We start from the raw sequence: 20,299 nt of genomic DNA on the forward strand, positions 1-20,299 counted from the left end.
CAGAGAGTTGTGCTATACCTCCTTGAAAGCTGAGTATCTACATAAATTACTTGGAATTCTTTTGCATGGGAGGTTTGTCTCTTTTCCTTCATTTATTTATTTATTCAATTATTTTTATCAGTATGGACTCATGAATATATTTATTTTATACTTTGGGATATAGTTCAACACTACTTCATTTTGTTGCCGATATTGTTCCAGCTTTGGTCATTGGGAGCTCTTTCTGTTGGCTCCTATGTCCCTTTGACAAACCTCCATCAGTGCAATTTTTGGGGAGCACTTTCTTACCCTCTGGCACTGCAAGATACTCCAGGTTCATCTTGTGTATTTCCTGCCCTGCTCCTAGAATCAGCCATTTCTCCAGGGAGTGCTGGTTTCTTTCATTGGAGAATAGCATTAAAGACCAGGATCTCGGTACTAGGTGTGTTCATTGCTACTAGACTGTTCACTTTATTTTTTTAACAAGTAATGCACAATGAAGATATCTCTGACCCTGACCTCAAACCATCCCTGACCCTCCATCTATTCTGTAATCTCATTCCAACGTAGACCCCAAGCCCACCCCTTATGTAAAATCAGTGCTTTCTACTACCGAATAATACAACAAACATTTCTGATACGTATTCCATCACTAAGAGAGTACCCTCTGATTATATGTAAGAACCTCTATATTTCATGGCCAAGTAGACACATATCCCCATCACTCCTTCCCTGACCCCACCCTATCTGTACTGTGTACTGTTTTTCTGACGAAGTAATTATAAAGTACTCATGCTTAGTACATCCCTTAATCTAAGGCTCTTTGCCCTCTCATCCACTGCTGACTTCACCTCTATCCCTGACTTCAATCCAGTACCTTATCCTATGTAAGATCACTACTTTCAATGATCAATTATATAGGAAATAGAAATCCCCCAACCCTCACAAAATTCCTGATCCATTCCATCCCTAACTCCTATCCTAATACTCATATAATAATCATCGTAATAAAAATGCTGTTTTATGAGCAGCTAATATGAAAAATGGACATCACTGACACTCACTTGATCCATTACTCCTACCAAACCCCTTTTCAGCTATAGATCACTCTTTTTTGATGTCCAAGTAATGTTCAAAATAAACACCCCTGCTTTCATCACAGCACTGACCTTGATGCCAACCTTACCTTTCACCAACTACTTGACACACACCTGCTCCTTTATCCCCTGTAATTCTGGTGATTGTGTGATGAGCAAGTAATATGAGAAAGAAATATCCTTAATTTTGAATTCACCCCTAACCATCATCCTATTTAAAATTGCTCTTTTACTATTAGTAATGTTATAAACACAAATCTCTGATCCTCATTCATGCTATTGACAGCTGCTATGCAATTCTTTCATTTAAGTAAAACTACTACTTTATGTTATCAAGTATCCCCCCCAAAAAAGGTCTGTGATACGCACCATATGCACAATCCTTATCCATCACTATCCCTTAATCACATCTGTCACTCAGTTTTCCTGATCTTTATGTCATCTCTGATAACCATGACATTCTATGGCTTATGTAAATTCCCTATTGTCCGAAATTACCAAGTAATGTAACGAACAGAAGCGATTCTTGTATACCTCGTGCTGACTTCATCCTAGCCCACATCATCCCTTACTATAAATAAAATCCCCATAGTTTTAAAAGTTAAGTAATGTGAGAAACAAGCATTCCTGACCCTTACCACGTCTCCAAAACAAACGTGATCTTATACTCTCTGTAAAAATCACTTTTTAAAATCAGCAAGGAAAATGTGAAACAGTCTTCCTCAACTCTTCTTCAATCCCTGATCAATTCTCCTTTTCTGACACTCTTCATAGCTCTTCTTTATCATATCATTCTGCTGACAAAACCCCTCAACCTCATCTCATCCTTACTCAGAAACTCCTACCTAAATCCTCTGCACTATACCATATCTTACAGTATTAAAAAATTACTATTCTTAACTACCAAGCAGTTTGAGAAGCTGTCCTTGATACACACCTAATCCAAGACATTCGCCCTAACGCTGACCCTCTTACCTTGGAATAGTATTTGTTTCCAAAAATAAAAATAAGTATGAGCAAGGGAAATCTTTCATTCTATGAAAAATCCCAGTATCATTACCAAGCAATATGCATTATAGTCCAGAGACTTGTAACGAGGATTATAACACGAGGTCCGAAGCAGTGCAGGTGCTCAGTAAGTGTTAAGTGAATGGAAATAAATAGACAACTGCACTGATGAAATGATTGATTTCATCCACTGGAGTCAAAGGTGGCACTTTCTGCAGAGTTCTCTGTTGGCATTTGTGATCATGGATGGACATAATTTAGCTACATAAACACGAATCAGAAAAAGAAAACAGATCACCCTGGGAGAATGTGGTTAGAGGTGTTAATGAATGTGTGTGTGTGTGCGCGCGCCTGTGTAGGGAGCTTCACCTTTTTCTTCCTCTCTCCTTTCTCTTCCTCTCCTTTACACTTTTTTCCCCTGTAACTGCTGTTTCTAACTGTCCTTTGTGGTTCCTCACCCTTGTCTTCTAAAACCTGGCTGCAGAGGGAGGAACAATAGCTCGTCCCCACTCCTCCCTTCCCTGGGACCCTCAGATGACCAGAACCTGGACAATTATTATTTTAAGGATACGGCTATTGACCACGCTGGGAAACAATCAGGGCATAGCAGGGCTATCACTTGCAGAAACAAGAGATTTAAAAGAACCTAACAGAGTTCTGAAAATCGACATCCTGTTTCTGTGGTTCCCAGCTTCATTTTGACTCCATGATAGTCCCTGAACCAAGATCCCAGTGGTCTCTTGCATTCTCCTTGTTTTCCCCTCCTCTCAGCTTGCTGTCTTTTGAGAAACTAAGACCCGAAGATAGAAAGTAGTTAGAGCTCCAGGAGGTGCCCCTCGATTCTGTGTGATAGTGGTCCCAGAGGCTCTCCGGAAAGGGCGAGCTCCTACCCTCAATTCACTAGGCCTCTGCCTTTTATTCAGGAATGATTTCAGTTGGTTTCATGTAAGATCACATCATAGATAAGGTTATAACTTGTGCCTAGAGATCATTCTAATATACTTCTGGTGCCTGGCCTAACATAAATACTAGTCTGGACCATCACATACTTACTTCAGTGAAGCTATCCCCACCGAGAGGTAGTACACGTTTGACCACAGTGAGGTTTCTTGAAAATGCTCTTTCTCTAACTAGAAAATAATGTGGGTGAAGATATCTTCAGTTCTAGAGGTAGGGGTCAGCAAACTCTTTTTTTTCTTTTTTTAAAGATTTTATTTTTTTCCTTTTTCTCCCCAAAGCCCCCGGGTACATAGTTGTATATTCTTCATTGTGGGTCCTTCTAGTTGTGGCATGTGGGACGCCGCCTCAGCATGGTTTGATGAGCAGTGCCATGTCTGCACCCAGGATTCGAACCAACAAAACACTGGGCCGCCTGCAGCGGAGCACGTGAACTTAACCACTCGGCCACAGGGCCACCCCTGCAAACTCTTTATGTAAAGGACCACATAGTGAATCATTCAAGCTTTGCAGGCCATATATGGTCTCTGCTGCATGTTCTTTATTTTTTTAACAACCCTTTAAAAATGTAAAAACTGTTCTTAGCTTTCAGGCTTTACAAATATAGGACACTGGTCAGATTTATTCTGTGGGCCATTGTTTTCCAACCCCTGTTTAAAAAATCAGTCTTATTTCATAAATCCATCAAAGCCCTCCACCCTTCGTGGGCTTTCCATAGTGCCAGTGCAGGTTTATGACGAATTTGCCTTCTCTGATGCCCTGAAAAGAGACTATGAGGGAGGAGTAAAGTTTCGTTTGTACACATGCATACCCAGTAGTCCCAAGATGCTTATTGAAAAGGCAGCCATTTCCCCATAGATTTGAAAGGCTACCACTGTCATATATTACTTGTCTCATTCAGATAGCTATGGATTTCTCATCAGTAAGTATGGAGGCTAGAAGACAATGAAACATATTCTTGAAAGTGCTGACAGGAAAAAAATATCAACCCAGAATTCTGTATCTATTGAAAATATCCTCCACAGATGAAGGTGAAATGAATATTTTCAGACAAAAGAAAACTAAGGTTTTTTTGTCAGAAGCAGACATGCACTGAAATAAATGCTATAGGACATTCTTCAGGCTGAGGAAAAAAGGACACCAGAAGGTTACGAAGATCTTCAGGAGCCAATGAAGAACATCAGAAATTTTGAAAATCTGGTAAATACAAAAGACTGTATTTCTATTCAGTTACTTTAAAATACACAGGAATGATTAAAACAAAAATTATAGCATTATTCTGTGTGAAGTTTATAATGTATATAGATGAATTACGTATGACAATTATAGCATAAAGGATACTGGGGCATGGTAAATCGATCATCATTGTTGTCAGGATGCTATATTATGCATTAAGTGGTAAAATTTCAACTCTAGGTAGATTATGAAAAGTTAAGGACACATATTGTAAGTTCATTTTTTTCATTATTTGTCCATTTTCTAATTTATTAATTTTTGCTCGTATATTTATTATTTATTTTCTTCTGCTTACATTGGGCTCTTGATTTTGGAGCTCCTTAAGATGGAAGTTTCAATCATTGGCTTTAAAACATTCTATTATTCTAATATAACTGTCTTAGAGCTATACATTTATATCTGTATATTGCTTTACTTACCCCTCACAAATTTTGATGTATTTTTATTTTTTTCAGTTCAAAATATTTTAAAATTTCCCTTGTATTTCAATTTTTTACCCCATAAGTCACTTAGAAGTGTATTGACTAATTTCAAAATATTTGGAGATTTTTCCAGATATCTGTTTTTTTAATTTCTAATTTAATTTTGGTGTGGTCTTAATAATTTGGATCCTTTCAAAATTTATTGACACTTGTTTTTATTCCCAAATATATGGTCTTTATTGGTGATTGTTTTATGTGCACTTAAAGAGAATGCATATTTTTCCATTGTGTAGAGTGTTTCTATAAGTCCATTATAATGATTTGGTTGATACTGTTGTTCAAGTCTCCTCTATCCTTACTGATTTTCTGTCTACTTGCTCTTATAATTACTGAAAGAGGAGTATGAAATTGCCAACTATAATTGGGGATTTGTATATTTCTTCCTTTAGTTCTGTCAATATTTGCTTAATTTTTCATTTCATATAATTTTTCAGTTTTAGAATTTCCACTTGGTTCTGATTTATAGTTTCTATTTGTTTATTTAATTTTCTATTTTGCTCTGTTATTATGGTCAGATTTTCCTTTAAATACTTGAATGTATTTATAAGAGCTCTTTTATAATCCTTTTTTATTCATTCAATTTATTCAGCTATATCTGGGCCAGGTTCTGTTGACTAATTTTTCTCTTGGTTATGGGTCACATTTTCATGCCTCTATGTATAGCTAAAGTTTTGGATTGCATACACACACATACTCCTACAAACACATAAGGGAATCTTCTTCAGACTTCATAAAGACTAAACTCCAATCTCTATATCTCACCTCATTGATTTAGAGGAGAAAATCAAATTATCGGACCTTGTAGATCAAACCCTCTCAGGCTGCTAAGAAAAAGAAACAGAAAATGAAAGACTGTTTTCTCTACTTTACCTACAACCATAAACACATTTGATTCTGAAATGTGAATATGAACAAAGCGAAGTTTCTGTCTTCTAAGAAAATTACTAGTAGGATCTACTTCTCAAGAATACAAGGTAAAGCCTACATGTTTTAATTATGCCTGTCTTAAGGATCCAAATTTTGAAAACAAATATGTAAGTTTTGAAATTCACAGAAAATTAGAAAAAATGGTCTCAATATAAATTTAATGAAACTGCAAGTTATAAAGGATGATTTATTGGAAGACGCTATTTTTCCATAAAAATAGACACAGTTCTATGTACACGCTGGAATGATTAAATGTTCTACCTTTAATGGTCATAGAAACAAAAGCTGTGGGCAAATTATTACTTAACATTAAAATCCAGCCTTCTTAGGTGTATTTAATGACATTTGAAGTGGCCTTGCTATAAAAGACCTGAGAAAAGCATGGAAAAAGGAAAAATTTCAAACCACAAGAAAATCCCATATATAGATCATGTCAGTTGAAATTTATAACAAAACAACCCAGTGCACAAGCACAGAAACACACATATACACACACATACACATGCGCACAAACACAATGCATATAGAAGAAAGGGCAGAATGCAATAGATTGAAATATCAATTGAGTTTATGTCATCGAGAGTATCCGCTCTTTCCTGTTTTATAATTCCTGGGTTTATCATTTCTTTTCCAGATGCACATATTATCATTAGAATTTTTTTGTCAAGAACAAGGGAAATTTATGAGTATTCATTATCCAATGCTGAGTGAAGAAACAGTGACACAAAACTCCACCTACAGTATAACCAGGATATAATTGAAGAAAATAAATAATGATGTGTTGATCTATGGATGAATGTTTGTGTGTTTCTAGCACCTTGTGAGCAAACAGAGGAGTTTATTGATGAGCAGTAGGCTATATTTATTTAGTTAAATAATATCAGCTACCATGGATGGTCGTACATCTTGTTTACAACAGTTGAAGACATACACCCATTAAGGCTGCCATAGTAGTTCCTTTGGGATAAATTGATTTGAGATGAAGTGTTTCCATATGTCTTTCAGAGATTTGTGTATTCTGCAAGATTCTTCACAATGTTTGTATTATATTGTAATTCAAGAGCAAATACAGAATAAATATGTGCAGAAAAAATGATTGGTGACAACTTGCTGTGTTGACCACACGAAACCTAAGGAATATGTATCTCTGAGCATGCGCAACAGGAGGACTGAAGATACGACAATATTTTACAAGTCCTTGTCTGTGTGAGGTGGCATTACCTGTGACTTCCTTGTACTTCTTTGTAAATGGCTGTTGTACCTCTACTTATTGTTAAAAAGCATGTCTGATTTTGAGAAATTTCAAATGTAAGAGGCTACTCTTTAAAAAATAACCGGTATTTCAAAAAATATCTAATGAAGTTGGGAAAGTGCTCTAGCCACAGTCAGTGCAGAAGATATATTTGAACCCTGGAGGTATGAAGGAATTTGAATTTTATTTTTTAAAAGTAGTGTATTATATAAGTATGAGGTAAGAATGAGATTTTAAATGTCTTTATTCTTGTTGGGATTGAATTGCCATTATTTTTGGCCTTATGATTTCTGAAAATTTGAACAGTTTGCCTGCAGTAGGTATTTCTTTTGTAAATCTCTTGGATCATAAGGCTCTTCCTACAGGAGAATAAAGAAATTCCAAGTTCTCCAAATATATATATGCATGGAAATACGTATATGGAAATTATATAAGATAATGACGAAGATTTTCTTTAAAACTACCTTCAGTATGCATTCAATTATGTTTAAAACGAAACAAACATACATGTTAGTACATTCGTATATATCCATCTATATGTGTACACGTGTCAAAATTATATATTTTAAATTATGGTGATTATTACAATAAGAGTGCAATTAAACTTCACCCAAACTGCACTTTTTGTGTCCATATATGCATGTGTGTGAGTTTGTGTTCTGTATGTATGTATCTGTGTTTGTACATGTATGTATATATGTATTCATATACAAACTGGCATTTAGCGTCACACACAATGAGTTTACATTAAAATGGGATTTATTCAGGTGTCATGGTTTGGATCCTATTTTCACTTCTGTTTCCTGGACAGTTTGTCATATTCATGAAAAATTTTCAAGACAATTTTTAGTAAACAAATAAATATAAAGGGAAACATTGATGAAAGATTATTGGTGACTATAAAAAATCTGAATGCTTTCACCTTGAAGCTTTGCTAGAATACACACTTGGATCACAATGTTAGACATAAACCTTATCTAGACAGTAATGTAATCTGTTGTTATATTTTTTGATAATAAGATGTTGAGATTAAATTTTAGATAAAAATGTAGGTTACATTTTTGAGAAGGGGGAAAAAACGTTATTTTCTGAAGCAAACATGGGCGGTTGTGATTCAATATTTGTTTAAGAATACATATGTACACATGTTAGCATAATAATGATTAGAAAATATAGGTCTTCAAATCATGATACCCAAAGAGTGTCATCATAGGCATTAAATTTCCAGTTGTTACATAAGTGTCTTATGAACTGTACATTTCTTCACTGAGATTCTAATATTTTTAGTGAATGTGGCAATCAAAAATCTCTTTGCCAATGTTTTATTTACTAAAAATCAGGTCTTGCAAATTTTTCATGAACGTATGGTCCAAACCACAACATACAAATAAATCTCATTTGAATGTAAACTTATGGTTGTGTGTGAAGCTAAATATACACATTTGTATGTGTACTTTGAAATGAGTGCATGGGGATATGGAAACTGAGTTTGCATGTGTATGTTGAAACATAATCCAAATGTTTATCAGCGGTCCTAACAGGTACTGTTTGTGACAGTGCTTACTCTTGATCAGCACATGATTATTTTCTGAATCCTTCGCAAGCACCGTGTCTTAGTTACTTATGAGAAAACATTGTATGACTGATTCCTAAGACATAATCAGTGACACACACACACAATAAAGTCATAGGAAGCCACTGAAGGTCCGTAATGATGTAGGTACCTGCCTGTTTTCTAATGTTACATGATGAAACCGTGAGGCTAAATCATGTCCCCTATGGCTGGAACTTATACATATTTGAGTGTTTGTATCATTCCAAGTGGGCACTCTATAGCACGCACTCTTGAGAACAATCTAGAGACCTCTCTTAGGGTTCCAGACAAATAGCTGCTTCTCTCTAAATATACCTAGGCCTAGTGCCCAGGCCAGAAAATGGAGGACTCCCAGGGAACCACGTGTACTGGTGCCTAGATTTGCTCTTCTCCAAGCCCTGAAACCATTTTCTTTTCCATCTTAGGTCTGGATCCCCCAGCTTTTCCCCTGATATCCCAAGACAATTGGATACCAAGAGAAAACACTGGCAATATAATGATGAGTGAAGAGAAAGTAGAACTGCACAGACTAGGTAAGTGTAAACTGAGTTCTTGAACCGAAAAGATGCCTGATGAGAATATAGGTTTAGATTCCAGTTTGACTGCAGATAGAAACCAAAAGCAAAATCACAATAGTGCGTGCAGGTTTCTTCAATCTGGGCAAGTAGCAAGGCAGCCATATTTCCTGCCGCCTCTGTCTCTTGGTCGCATTTTTTTCAGACCAGATGGGTGGGAGAAGAGGGCATGGGGGCAGTGTTAGATTGAATTTCTGGAGCAACACTGCCATCGTGAGGAAATCTCAGGAAAAAGCCCCAAGGATTCCTCTCTGAAACGACTTTTAGTTTGGAAAGGTCCATTCTGTGGGGAGGCTAATGGGCCAGGCCCCAAGCCAAAGGTCAGTGCCTCCTCCAGAGAACTACCTGGGGCTCTGGACAAAGTGTGGGATCCAGGTGTGGGAGCTTGCCAGTGGGGAGGCAAGACAGCCAGCAGCTGCCAGGAAGTCCAGGCACAGGAAGTCATGGGGTGGGGTCTTGGTATTCTCCCAGTGTGGGCGGGACCAGAGGAAACCACTTAGAGACAAAGTACTGGGCCTGTGAGTATTTTTCTCTCTCCCAGCCCTTCAGAGCACGTGGTGTTCCTGTGCTCTGGGACTTGGGCCCTTTTTGGTAGCAGAGTCTGAGAATAGAGGACAGGACAATTCCTGGTGGCTTATAGCAAGACCCAGTGTGCTTGCTGGAGGTCTCAGGTGCACCCAAATTGGACCTGGGAGAGCCTGAAGAGAAGTGGAATCACCCAACCAAGCCAAGAAGTACTTCTGCTAGGAGAGCAGATCTCGCACAAACAGATGGGAACCAAAAACAGGTGAAGAGGATTGAAGATGAACCTACATTTTAAAAGTCTGTCTGCCGGAGGTGGCATTACCTGTGACCTCGCTTCACTTCTTCATACATGGCTGTTGTAGCAGGTACATTGTAAAGAAGCATGATTATTTCTAGAAATGCAAAAACAGGTGGCAAAATTTTAAAACGTGTCAGAATTCCAAAGACTTTTATGATGCTTCAAAAAGCATTCAAGCTACAAGGTAGGAAGACTTGTTTTAATGATCAAAGAGAATTTGAATATTGTTTTTTAAGTCAAAGACATTTTTTAAGTGGTTATTTCTTCTGGTAGAGGTACCATTTGTTTTCTACTTTAGAATTACTCAAAATTTGAATGCTTTGCCAGCAGCATGTATAACTTTTGTAATTTCTTGGAATAGAAAGATCTTTTAGAGTAAAATATAAAAACATTTTCAAGCACTCAGAAGTATATATTGATATGCAAGTATGCAAACGATATAAGGTTGTGCTGAAGACTATTTGCAACACTGCACCCAGTATGTGTCCAATTATGTTTAAAGAGAAGCAAACCTGTGTGTGTGTGTGAACATTTATATAGATATAAGTATGTATTTTTATATAATATGTATATATATGTAAACAGTTTCAAATGTTACATATTTACGATGATGGTCAGTGTTGTAGTGAGTATGCTTTTCAACTTGAAATTCTCAGTCGACTATTTATATTTAAAGGAGACGTTAATGAAAGATTATAGCTGCATGTAAAGGGTGTGAATGCATCCACCTTAAAGTTTTCTTAGGATACACATCTGGGTAACTGAATTTGAGAGATACCAATTTCAACCTTAATTTATTGAATTCTGTTTTCTAAAATAAAGTTTCCTAAACTTTAAGATAAAAATTGCTGTAAATATTGAGAAGTATAAAAAGGAAACCCTAATGTTCTGGGGCATGAGTAGTTAGTGTCTGTTCCAATATTAGAGTATGTATATGTCATTGTATTAATGATTAGGTAAGGCAAATTTCAAAATCAAGATTCCTGAGGGTGGCATTATAGGTTTTTTATGTCCTGTGTATGAATTTAAAAAGATGAAGTAAGCTAATTAATATTCTTTAATTAATGGGTCAATCAAGTAGTTCTTTGCAAATGTTTTATTATGTAAAATCCAGGTCATGCAAATATTTCGTAATAATTTAAAGCTACCCCGGAATCAGAAGTGAAAATTTGGGATCTAAAACACGTTGCATTTATAAATCCAAATTAAATGTAAATTTATTGTAGTTTCTTACTGTAAATATAGAACTATGTGTGTGTTGAAAGAATGGGAGTAAATATGCAAAAGGTTATCAGTGCTTAATGCAATATTTTATGACAGCACTTTTTCTCTTGATCAGTACATGGTTGTTTTTTTTTTAATCCTTTGCAAGCACCATGTGTTGGTTACTTACGAGAAAACTGTAAGACTGATCGTTAAGACTTAATTAGTGGCATACACATACATAATAATAAAATCATAGGAAACCATTGAAGGTCATATAATCACAAGCATGGAAACATACTTGTGTTTCAATGTTAAATGATGAAACCATGAGACAAAATCATGTCCTTTCATCCTGGAATTTATATGTTTATGTATGTGTTACTCCAGGTGGGACATTGTATGGAATTCAGACTTGAGAGATATCTGGACCCTCCTCTTAAGGTTCCAGCCAAATCGCTGCCTCCCATTCATTACACAAAGCCTAGAGCCCACTCAGAAAATAGAGGACTCCCAGGGAACCAGGCAGTGAGATAAATCAAGAACCACATGGCCTGGTCCCTAGGTTTGCTCTTCTCCAGGCCCTTATTTCCATTATTTTCTTTACTCTTAGCCCTGGATCCATGGGAATTGCCCATTGAAGCAAATAACATGGGAAAATGTTGGGGATCAAGGCTGAGTGAAGAAGAGCAGACCTTTGGTAGAATGGAAATGGAATTCTTGAAAAGAAAACATGGCTGATGAGGTTAAGTGGTTTAGGCCTCAGTTTGATTTCTAGGGAAACCAGGAGCAAAAGTACATCTGTTTGAGCAAATTTCCTGCAAACAGGGCAATTAGCTGGGCAGCTTTGTTTCCTGACTCCTTTGTCTCTTGGCTTTTTTTCATATTGAATGGGCGGGAGTAGATGGGAAGGGCTGGGTTAATTGGCTTTTCTAGAACAATACTGCCACCAAGAGGAAGTTTTTGACAAAACCCAAAGTTGTTAGAACTCCTATGGGGCCTAGCAGTTGATAAAGGTTTGGCCTTTTGTGAGGCTGAGTGGACGCTGGCCCTGAGCTGGGCCTCCTTCACTTCAAATCTGAAGCAGTTGGGTTTGGCTCTCCTCGAGGCCATTTTTGGTTAAGGGCAGCCAAAGAGGATTTGGAGACATCTGAGAAAGCATGACTCAATGGTCTGGTACCCTGTGAAGATATAAGGTGACCACTGACCTCTTCACCCAACTTCAGCTAAGCAAATAGCGAAGAAATCCTCTATCAGATGAGCTAAGCTGCCTACATTATTGTAGTAGTTTGATTTGACCATATTCTAGACTGGGGAGGCTAGATGTGTGAAGACAGTGCCCCACATCTGAAGTTAGAACTGTATGTGACAGAAGAGGTAGCCCCAGTCCTGGAACTCCTCAGGCTCAAGAATTTTGGGTTCACATATTTTCGTTTACATTAAGACACTACATTTGGCCAGGGAGTGGATGGATGCCTAACACAACAGCACCTTTCTGAGTCCCAGGAATTTAAGCATGACACCGTGACCAGTAACAAGAGATTGTAGCTATTGCCAACCCTAACTACCGCTCAACCATTGACACTCATCTCAGATCAAAAGCTGTTTGAAAATGAAAAGTTAAAGAAAAAACCCACCCAGTAGGAAAGGTAGCAAAGGAAAGAGCAGACACTTCCCAGACAATAAAAGGCCGCGCAGCACAAGTCTATGAGCAGAGATTTTCAAATTCACCAGTACCAAAGTAAATTGCAATTCAGCATGTTCTATAATACCCTTCACTCTTCATCATAACCCTGAGCAAGCCTCCGAAAATGAAGCTATTAATATCACTCAGTTTGTGTAATGACTGTATAATTGGGCAAGCTGCTGCCAGGTGAGGAGCATTGTGAATTGGCTCAACTCTTTGGAGGTCAACTGGTCAACATCAGTTAATCTCTCACATGGGAATACCCTTTGTCCAGAGACTCTGCCTCTCAAAAGTGATCATACAGCCATATTCCCACAGTACAGCAGAGAGGTGGGGCCAAGGAAGACCACTGAGGTTTCCTTTGCCATAGTGGATAGTGGGTAAGGGTCAAGGGTCCATTTTTCTGGGTTCAGATTTAGCTACAGCAGGCAGTCTTCGTAAGCCTTTGGAAAGATTCAAATCCATTCTCTTGAGTCCTTATCAGGAGAGATGTCCATACCTTTGACTCAGGGAAGAAAAAACAGTGTTGGAACTTTAGAATCAAACTATCCTAGGTGGCTAATACAAGGAAAATGAAATGGAAATATAAAGTCTGTCTTTCTCTACTTACTACATACATGCTTAATTCGAGTCGAACACACAAAAAAGTATGAATTCAAAAAAGTGAATAGGCACAAGGAAAGTATCTGCACAGCAAACAACCAAACAACTAACAGTGTCTAACTTTCTAGAGTGATGTTCCCAATGGCTTGCCTTCAAGTTTTAACCTTAGACTTGTCTGATCTGGAAATGTTCAAAGCGAGAAAAGCTTGCATTTGAAATTTTAAAAAAAATCAAGAAACCAACATCATCCCAATATGCAATTAAAAGAGTATATGTCTCAAGATCTATTTTTCTTTTAAAAATGTGTACAGGTCTATGTACCTGCAAGATTTAAAGGCTACACTCTTAATCGTTATGAAAACAGAATGGTATTTCCAAATTCTGCTTAACAGACCATCCCGTTTTCTGAAGCATATTTAATATTATGTGAAGAGACTTATGTGATGATATAAGACCTAAGAAAACAATGATTGAAGGAAGCAACTCAAACTGCAAGGGTATTCCATATGTATCATGTAAGTCAAAATCCATAACAACAAACCCTGACAGCCTTTACGCATGTGCCCACATATGTACAATTATACAATAAACATAACATAGAAAAATCAGAATGCAATAGATCATGCATCAATGATATATCTATTGTGTTCCTATGAGTTAGAGTATCATTTCTTTACTGCTTTATATTTGCTCAATTTACGGATTCTTTTCCAGATGCATATTATTCTTATGATTTGATCAAGAATAAAGGAATGCTATGAGATTTAACCATAAAAAACTATCATGTTGCTCGTGAATAGTTAATGATATTGGCAAGTGCCCACTGTCCAGTGTTGACTCAAAAATTCATGGCACCAAACTCCATGTGCAGTGTGACTAGGATGGATTTGAAGAAGAAAAGTGGAAATGTTTAGTGTGTGTGTGTGTGTGTGTGTGTGTGTTTAGCTCAGTGCTGAGGAATATAGGGAGTATAATGAGGACATGTAGACTAAATCTATTTAGTTCTCATGAATAGTTGTATATCATTTTTATAGGATTTAAACTGACATACACATCAAGCTGTTAATAGTGGGTCCCTTGAGAAAGAAGGATTTGGGATAAAGTGTTTCCATTTGTTCTTGATAGAGTTGTATTCCAAGAGATTTTTCAAGAAGCCAATAATATATTTGTAATTTGAGACACTCCCCCCCCCCAACCACTCCCAGTAAAGTCATAGGAAAGCAATGAAGGCCATTTAATGATATAGGAAAGTGCTTGTGTTCCAAATGTTAAACGCAAGCATGAGACAAAACTCTGAGTAACCTCTGATGGTATATATATCCTGCATGTGGGGCGTTGTATGGCATATAGTGATGAAAGCTATATGGGCCCTCCTTTTAGGGCCCCAGTCAAATGGTTGCCAACAGTTCAACACATAAGGCCTACATCTTTACCCAGAAAATGTAAGATAATTCCTTGAGAGCTGTAGAGATGAGCCTGGCCAAAGACACATGGGTTAGTACCTAGAGATGCCCCCCTGGTTGAATTTCCAGCATTTTCTTTTTCTGTTTAGGCCGGGATCTTTGAAACTTGCTCCCAGAAGTAGACAACTTGGTAACTTGGGAAAATACTGGAGATGTAATGCTGAGTGAACAAGAACAGAACTGTGAAGACTAGGCCTCGTGGAACTGAATTCTTGTAAAGACAAGATGCTTGATAAGGTTGGGTAGTTTTAGGCCTCAGTTTGATTTCAGATGAAAAGCGAAAATGCCACAGCGTGAGCAGGTTTTCTCAGCCTGGGCAAGATAGGCGGCAGCCATTTTTCCTGGCGCCTTTGCCTCTCGATAGCGTTTTTTCGGACAGGATGGGCGGGTGAAGAGGGCCTGGGGGGCGGAGAGGAACCTAGTTGTTGGCAAAGCTGATGCACTACTGCCATCGTGAGGAAATAGTTTAAAAACAACTTATACTGTTATTGTTTTGTTTCCATGAGGACTTTCGGTTTTAAAAAGTCCATTCACTGGTGAGGTTAACCAGGCGATAGCCCCAAATTGGGCCTCACTGGCTTCTCCGAGTTCTTCCAGGAGCTCTGGCCAAAGGCCTGATGCTGATATGACAAAGGTGAGGTCCAGGTATAAGAGCTGGCCAGTGGGGAGGCAGGACTGAGACATCAGCTGCCAGGAACTCCCGGCACAGGAAGCTGTTGGGCGAAGCTTTGGTTTCCTTTCGGTGTGGGCAGGACTAGAGGAAGCCTCTCAGAGTTCACTGCAGGGCTTGTTGGCATTTATCTCCTGTCTCTGCCCCTCAGTGGATGAGGCAAGCCTGCCTACAGTGTCCTGCAGCCTTAGAGTCTGGGCTTCCTGTGGTAGCAGCATCACAGCACATAAAACAGGCTAATTTGAGGTGATAGAACATACACAGCAGCATATGTGCTTGCTGGGGGATCTCAGACACAACAAAAAGTCTGGAACCACTGCTTTGAGCAAGGAGGACAAAAGGAGAAGCATTGGGGGCCACTCTGCCAAGCCAAGAAGGGCCAAAACTTCTGCTAGGAGATCAGAGACATACACATAGAAGCCAAAAACTACAAGGCAGGCCAAAAGGAATTCTCTGAGCCCAGAGGCAGCAAAGGCAGTTGCTTGCATCTTATTTCTGAGGTTCTACTCTCATCTCAGATCTCTCGCTGGGGTTGCAGGTGGGCTTATATCTTTAGTTATTCTCCCAGAGGATGCTGAGATCCTTGAAGCTTAGCTATTCTCATACTTACACTTGTTCTTCTCTGTCACTGCTTCATAGGTTCCAGATAAAGATGCCTAGTAAGCTTGACAAGATGGCCACTGGGTGTTGAACACCCTCGGACCCATATTTCTTGCTCCCAAGATAGTGAAGGATGCCTAGAATTTCATGGATTCACTGCATACTTGAGGACCATCCTGGTGCCTCTCTACTTTCCACACTCTGTCAGCATTTGACCTCTTAGAGTAGTTGAAGGTGATTTTGTCTTGTGGTTGGATATGAGCTTCTTGTGACTAAATATATAATCATTTCTGTTTCTGTTGCATTTAAACCAGTAGTAAAATGGGTAAAGAAATTAAACAGGCAATTTATAAAAGAAGAAATCTAACTGTTTAATACATAAATGAGAAGATACTCAAATTTACTAGTTTTAGGGAGCTGCAATAGTCAACAAATATCATGTTTATGTATATATCATTAATTTATAACTATATGTGCCAATGTTTGTACATATTTATGCATACATATCTATGTTATATGTGTATATTATATATTACATATGTGTATGCATATTATACATAATTTTACAAATATACAGGCATGTATATATACATGTATGTATAAATATGTGTGTGTGTGTATGCACACACATATGCGCACACACAGTTAAATAAGTCTGTTCAATCTTTTTTCCCCAAGGCCTAGAGAAATGTCTGGGACTTGGTAGGAATTAGATAAGAAAATTTTGAATGAATATATGATTGTCTACACACACCGAGAGATCTAGAATGAAAAACACCAAAGTACAAATAGTAGTTGCCGTACTACCATATACTGTTAGGAATGAGTGTTCATGCCTCTTTTTTATTTAACATTTTTGAAAAGAAAGTGTGTGTTTTTAAAATTAAGAAACATCTATTGTTTCATTATACTTAAAAATAAAATTCTAGGTTATTAAATATCATCAATAATGAGTCATTTTTTTAAATGCATTATCTATTTTACGCTTGTCTGTTTCTCTTATATATAAATTTTAACAGTTTTAAAAATTGTTTTGCATTTTTTAACAAGTTGTCTTCTGAAAACTAATAATATTGTGAAAAGTTAATGATGTCAAAAGAGAGTGTAATATATGAATTGAAATTCAAGACTGCCCCACATATAGTATACATGTAACCCACCCATAATATATAAAAGTGTAGAGGAAGACAAAACCCCTCAGTGCTTATATTGAGATTACAGGATCGAGGGTGTTCTTTGCTGCTTGGTAATAACTCATTTTATTATTCTCACGTTGCCTGTATTACATGTGCAATTTAGGCAAAAAGTAAAGCCATTTCCAAAATAAAGGGATAAAAAATTATCAACCTTATAAAGGGTATTACATGACTTAGGAAAGTACTCATGATACAATGATAAGGAAGTAACCAAGGTAAGATTTCCAGGTAATGTGGCAAGCTGAACACTGGCATCTAATTTTATTTTCTCCTGATTCCTTTCCAAAGTAGAGGCAAAGAGATTTTTCTAAAAGGTATAAAATCGCAGGACAGAAAAAATAAGAGAAGACACAACATCAACAATATTTAGAAGCGGAAAGCAGATGGAAAACAACAAATGAACAGTAGACAAGAGAAAAATTAGTCCTGATATAGCAGAAGGGAAAGTAGAGAACCACCCTGATTTAGAGCAAACCCCCATGCCCGAAGGCTTAGGAACTGGTTTCACCTGATACAGGGGTTTCTCCTGGTAATGGAGGTGGCACTAAAATGTGAAGGATTTTGGTTTTAAGCTATTTAAGAAGCCATCAGGGACTTCTGGCTTTGCCTGGGATGTAGAAAGCCAGAAAACGTGATATTTCCATCCTAACAATACAAAAAAAATAGTAGAACTGCTCACCTTAACGTAGTGACTTTAACTGTATTCAAATTATACCTCAACAAACCTAACAACACCCTTCCCAAAGAAGGAGGAGGAGGAGGAATAAGAAGAAGATGAAGAAGGAGAACAGGTGGAGAAAGAGGAAGAAGGAATGAGACTCCCTAATGACCTCCTCCATTCTGTGCAGCTGGGCCACTACGCCTTCCCACCTAAACAAAATACAGGTGATTATTCTCCAAAGAGGCTAAAATAAGGATTCTCGGCACTGAGGACCAGCACATACAGTGGCAGGCAGGGTCACCCTACTGAAAACAGGAGATTAAGTGAAGATGTGCATACTGGATGCTAATAAAGCCAGCCCTCTTCCCCATTTGGTTTCCAGAACACTAGCAACAAAGCTTTTGCCCTCCAGTGGGAGCGATTATAAATGCCTTCTCTGGGGAATTGAACTTCCAAGCCAGATCATTCCACAGTAGAGGCCGGAAGCATTATATAGTCACTCAGAGTTTCCAAACAGCATTTAAATCAATCTAGGATTGAGTACAAAACCGGATTTCCAGATCCTAAAGAGAGCCCTAACATCAAAGATAAAGCCCAAAACATAGAAGAACTATATTGGAAAAGACCAACTTTAAGGGAGAAGAGAACTTTAAAAAATAATTCTTATCAATATCAGACAAACAAGAGATAATATTGCAATTGTAATAGAAGAAAAGGATACAATGAAAAAGATAAAGTTACAATGAAAAAAACACTACAATTAAAAATAACATAGCAGAAATACAAAACTCAACAAAGAGTTTGGAAAATGACTTTGCTTGTAAGGTAATACAAAAAGTGAAAAAGGAAGAAAACTAAGAAAATTGGAGTACATCTATCAACATGATTCATTGTCCAAATAATAAGATTTCCCCAAAATTCAGAGATGTGGAATATGTTATTCCAGATTGAAAGGGGCCACCAAGTTGCCAGCAAGGTGGATGAAGAGACCTCCCTGAGAACATTGTGAAGTTTCAGGACACTGGTCACACAGGGAAGATCATATAACAAGCATACAAATATGAAGACTCAGAATGACTGAACTTCTGAACATCAACACTGGAAACTAGAATGCAGTAGAACAATGCCTTCAAATTTCTGAAAAAAAATTATTTCTAACCTAGAATTCTATACACAAACTTTCAATGAAGTGTAAGGGTAAAGATATCCTCATATATACAAGGTCTTAAAAATTTACCTCCCATATAGCCCTTTTCAAAAAGTTACTTTTAGCCTGGCTTAAAAAAAAAGAAAAAGATTTAGAAACAATTAGAAAAAGGAAAATATAGATTTCATGAAACCAGAGATCCAACAGAGGAGATCTGAGAAGGGAATCTCCAGAATGTTGATGAAAGGAATACCAGAATGACAGTCAAGTACCAGACAAAGGGGAAACCAGGACACGTTGGAGGAGATCAGAAAATTATGAGAGAAATTTTGCCAAGTAGATGTAATGTTACAAATACTTAACATGAATAAGACTCTAGAAATATTTTAGACAGCTTGTATACTTCCATAGAAGAGTATATGACAAATTCGCTACACTCATTATGCATGAGCAAAATAGAATTTTAAGTAACATCTGTTTTTGTCATCATATATATGAAGTATGTGGATATTTCATAAATAACCATGATAAATTAATTAAACAGTTAATTAACGTCTAGAAGGCAAACCCAAGAATACAAAACATTTTGGCAAGATCTTTATTATACAATATGTGAACAAAGAATAATATAAAAGTATATATTAAATAGAAACCTAGTTTATCAATAAAAACTTCATATTATATCCACATGGGAAAGAAAAGAGCCATTAAATTTAAAAAATTCTTATTATATATAAAAAGTAGAATTATGAAAATTGATTAATTTCTAATTCATAATCTTTAGTTTTGAATATTTTAAGGCAGCATGTATCACTTTTATATATGTAGGAAAATAAAGGTATTCTCATAGTAAAAAATTAAGAAATTGGAAATTATATAAGGATATGGGGCCATGTAAAATAATTAATGTGTTAAAGATATAGGACAAAATTAGATTCAATATGATCCAACATATATTTAAAAGAACTCACATATAGTCAAACATAAACATATCCACTAAATAAACACATTTATATTTGCAGAATTATACAGTTGATACCAATGTGTGAAAACATATTACTAAACAAATATGTATGAAAAATAGCATTATACATAAAACGTAGTAGTTCCACCTGAAAAGCAGACATTGGAAACAACAT

The sequence above is a fragment of the Equus quagga genome, chromosome 10 (genome assembly GCF_021613505.1).
Source record: "Equus quagga isolate Etosha38 chromosome 10, UCLA_HA_Equagga_1.0, whole genome shotgun sequence".
Taxonomy (NCBI): Eukaryota; Metazoa; Chordata; class Mammalia; order Perissodactyla; family Equidae; genus Equus; species Equus quagga.